Source organism: Pteropus vampyrus, unplaced genomic scaffold (assembly GCF_000151845.1).
Source record: "Pteropus vampyrus isolate Shadow unplaced genomic scaffold, Pvam_2.0 Scaffold19, whole genome shotgun sequence".
NCBI lineage: Eukaryota > Metazoa > Chordata > Mammalia > Chiroptera > Pteropodidae > Pteropus > Pteropus vampyrus.
Window position 1 is genome coordinate 13,569,566 of NW_011888800.1, and position 4,628 is coordinate 13,574,193.

Sequence of the window (4,628 nt, forward strand, 5' to 3'; positions counted from 1 at the left end):
ACCAGTATTTTGAACTCTACATTTGTTAGATTACTTGACTCCATTATATCTGGATCTCTGTTCTGTTCTCTCATATAGTTTCTGCTTCTTTGTCTTCCTATTTTGGCTGCCTTTCTATGTCTATTTCTAAGTACTAAGCAAAGCTGCTAAGTCTCCCAGTCTTAGTAGTGTGGATTTGTGAAGTAGGTGTCCCATGGCACAGTCCTAAGAGGGGTTCAGCTGCAGGCCAAATTTAGCTCAAGCTCTGCCCCTCCAGTGCCACCTGTTAAAATTCAGCAAGCAATCCACAGACACTGTGCTTATAGTTGCCTCACAAGGCCACACCAGAAATCGAGGCCAGCTGCCTCCAGTGTAAGTCCAAGCACTGTTCAGCAAGGAGCACCTGACTCACTGAGAATATACCTGGATGTGGCTTGGGTGGGGCCACCAGTTAGGGGAGGTGGGGTTTCAGAGAATCCTCTGGGCAGAGCGACTTGTTATCTAGTTTGATGATGACTCGGTTATGGCAGCACTGTGTCCACGCACTGGGAGGGGTGAGGGCTCAACAGGGAACAATGGATACCACTGGCACTTCTGTACAGAGCGAGTCTCGCTTTGGTCCTCACTCTGACAATGTTTCCCTGTAATTCCCTGGTACCCCCTGCACACAGCTGAATGGGCACTGGTGCTCCGAGTGAGCACTTCTGTCACCGCGAAAATCCGCTCACAGACACAGCCTCTTTAAGGGGCATCTGCCGCTGCCACTGCCTCCATCTCACTCAGCTGCTGGAGACTGGGTAGCCCCGCTTCCTTGCCCCATCCTACCTGCCATTACAGGGTGATTTATTGGATTTATCCCTAGTTGTATGGCTTGTTCCTCTAGATCTCAGGCAATTTTTCCTCGCTGTTTGCTCCTTGTTTCCATCACAACTTTGATTTGGTCACCAGAGGGATAAACAGAGCCTCTATCATCTATGCCTTTTTTATCCGCCCCAATCATACATTCTTTCCAGGACCTGCTATTTACCAACTTTACAAACATTGTAGTCAAGAGCGAACCTTTCAAATTTAACACATAAACACATACCATCTGTTTGAAAACTTGCAATGGCTTTCCAATGCTCTTAGGATCAAGACCAAAATTCCTGATGCAGACCGCAAGATCCTACATGGCCCAGCCCCTATGTATGTCTCCAGACACATGTCTATCTCTATCCTCCATGCTCTCCACATTCCATACTGGCCTGCTTAAGTTTTTTTTTAACCTCACTATCATCATTCCTGCCACAGGTCCTTTGTCCATAATGTGCCTTTTAGCTAACTTGCTTTTTCTCTTCACAGTCCTGCATTATATACTCTTGTGAGGCCACATTCTTTTTTTTAGAGCACTTATCTCAGTTTGAAATTATATATTTATTACTACAATTATTGGAGATTAATGTCTCTTGTCTCCTACCAGACTCAAAATCATGTAAGTGAAGGAACTGTATTTGTTTTATTCACATTCTTAATCACAAATGAGTAATTAGCATAGTCCTTGACACATAGTAGGCACTCAGTAAATAATTGTTTAATGAATTCATTAATTTATTAATCATCTGCTATGTTTTAGGCAATGTACATATGTGCTTTTCAATTATTATTTCAGCTAATTCCTACAACAAGCCAATACATTATGTACTATTATCCTTAGTTTACTAATAATGAACCTGAGGCTTAAGTAACTTGATTGAGATTTCTTGTCTAGTAGGTATCAGAGCCAGAATTTGAACCCAGATATAGCTACCTCTAAAGCTCTTAACTGTTATTTTAAAAACTATATGAAATAGTCCATTAACTCACTAATTCACTGACTCATTCAATTGACGTATATTTAAGACTATGACTCATTCAGAGTCCAAACAGGAAATAGATGACACATTGAGCAAGGATAATTGAAGGAAGGTTTATTTATCAAGGGACTCTAAAAAGTGAACATGGGAGTATAGGGGAGGCAAAAGGTTAATGCAATAACCAAGGACTTAGTAGCAATCGAGACATTTCCACGTAAGCCAGAAGGGAGGAATGAGGGGAGAGAGTGCTTACTGGACCCTAGAGGTATGTAGAGTTTGCAGCCTTTAAAGGAAGAATGACTTTATGTTGAGGGACCCAGCTAGCCTGAAATGATTACACAGAAGGCAGTCTGGAGGAATAAATAGTTCGATCTCAGTGTTCTTTCTCCCTTTGATCTCTTCCCAGGGATCCCTAATGACAGAGCCCAACTAAAAGCCTAAGTTCAAGGAAATCTATTAGTGTAAACCATGCAAGTCAGCCTCCCAGGTCAGAGAGAAGAGTGGAAAAGGGTGACGGTAGATCTGGAGGGGCAAATAAAGACATCCAGCACAAAAACCTACTGTGCACCAGTGCTGACTCCCATGTGGAGTGGAGTCTCCTCAAATGGATAAGGCTTTACTCTCAGAAATAAGGCTTTCTCCTCTCTTGAGCATAAAAGAAAAGTCTTTAACCAGGGAGGCATGGCCTGGCTGCTATTAGACCCTCATAAATTATAGATTTGTAAAGTAAACCATGTCTGTCTCATCTATATTTCTTGTACAATCCTCAATGGCAGGTATAATTACAGTAATAATACAGAAAGAATAGTTAATAATTCATTTTGAATAACTTCCATAAGATCTAGCTATTCACCTAGAACTAGTTCCCCAAATTAGATGTCTCAAGACTTAAGGCTTCTGAGACATGATCCGTTCAGCTTTGACACTGATGAAACCAACCATTCCTCCGCCTGCCAACATTCCAGTTAAGCTTTCTATTAACGTTTGTGCACAGACTAAAGTCAATGGAGGCATGCTCTGCTTTACAAATATCTGCCTCATGAAGGTTCCCTGCCAAAAATCAGACTACATCATAAAAGAAGAGGATGTTTCCCCATTTCCCCTTGCCAAGATCCAAAGAGCAATACCCACATCTCAGTGTATGGAGCAGGCAATGCATTCTGAATTGATGCTGAAAGAAAGGAGAAGCAGGGAAAGGAGGAAAATAACATTTGTCAAGCATCCCCTTCCATGTGCATTGTCTCACTGAGCTTTCACAATGGCTGTCTGATGTACTTATTATTATCCCCATTTACAGCAGAGAAACTAAAGCTTACGAAGTTTAAGAAATCGAGGCTTAGCATCCTACAGCTGGTAAACAAATCTGAACCCAGATCTGTCCAATCCAAATTCTGTGAACTTTCTGTTTTACTGCCTTAGAGGGAGATCATTTCAATTTATCACCCCACTTCTTTCAATGTAGGAGAATTTTTCCATAGAGCCAATCTTATGAAGAAAAACTTGGCCCCTGAGTGGCTCATAGCAGCTGTCCTAGCTTAACATGCCTTCACTGAACCATAGTCCTGAATTAGTCATTCCAAACAAGATCACACAAATGCAAACAAAATTTTGGGCTACAGCCCACTCGTAGGATGAAGCACTCACATTTCTGCGATGACAGGGAGCAAATCAGGAGGGTCCTTTCCATCAGAGGACCTTCAAGAAGTCTGCCCTTTATTAAGTAGGAAGGTAAACGAAGTTTAATTTATAGGCTTCACTCTCTTTTTCTCAGTGCAAGAACAACACAAATAAAGAAATATATGATCACGGGTTTATTTCCCTGACAAAAAGAATGAAAGCATCTGATGAATTATAAAACCAGATTCATTCCCAGATAAAAGCACGTACACTGTCTCATTTCTAGGGATTTCCCAAGTCCTTTCAATGGCAATGCCCCAAGCTGCAAAAGCCTTACTAACACCAACAGCTGAGAGTATTTAGGAAGAATTGGGAGGACTTTTCTAGGTTTGGAACCCTTCTAAGTCTTTAATGAACATTTTGTTGTTGTTGAGGAAAGACAGTTAAGAAAAACATTCCATTTTTGATTGCACATATAGTCAATGGACCCAAAACACATCTTAATTTAGTGTCACAATAAACAGGATTTTTAAAAATAAAGGGCTGGCAATTGAAGTCATGAGTACAATTTGAGTGGCTTTAGGAAATGGTGCTACTGTAAGCTTCCTTAGCAAAGGAGTGTCACCTTGGGCTCATAAAGTAGAGAACGAAAAATGGTCAGCAAAAAGAGTAAGAGGCAACTCCCCTCCCTCCCCTGACTTTTAACACCACCTTCATCACACAGTCTTTCCAGAACCTGTTATTCTATTGACAAACAGTTGAAGAAGTCTCAAAGTATAAACAGAAATGATTGCAGGATCTCCAAGAAACCTTTCCAAAAGAATTATTTGACCTTCATAAACTACAAAATTAACAGCAGAGCAGGGGGCTTTCTTTCATACTGCTTCTATACCTTAAAGTCAAGCTGATTAACACACACAATGATGGGAATGATTGAGATGGGGTTAAAGAAAGAGAAATTAAACAGTAGGTATCTGATAGCCACCAAGTAATTAAGGCTCAAGCACCCGATTTCAGTTCCTCACACAATGGGACCACACGAACTATTTCCAGAGCATTGGTGTCTTCCCCTGGTGCCCTGCACTCTGCAGTCAACCCAGGATGGCACCTCAGGTGTACTAAAAGCACTGTGCTCGTCCAATCTGGAGAGCCGCAGACCATGACCAGAAAGGGATCCCCGTAGCTGACCCTGGGCAGTCA

General features: G+C 41.6%; 1 protein-coding gene across 1 annotated transcript in view; it reads right to left on the reverse strand.

Annotated features, from left to right (window-relative positions):
- ATP8B4 (ATPase phospholipid transporting 8B4 (putative)) overlaps positions 1-4,628 on the reverse strand; it is a 203,625-nt gene that overhangs the window by 92,591 nt on the left and 106,406 nt on the right. The window lies entirely within an intron of this gene.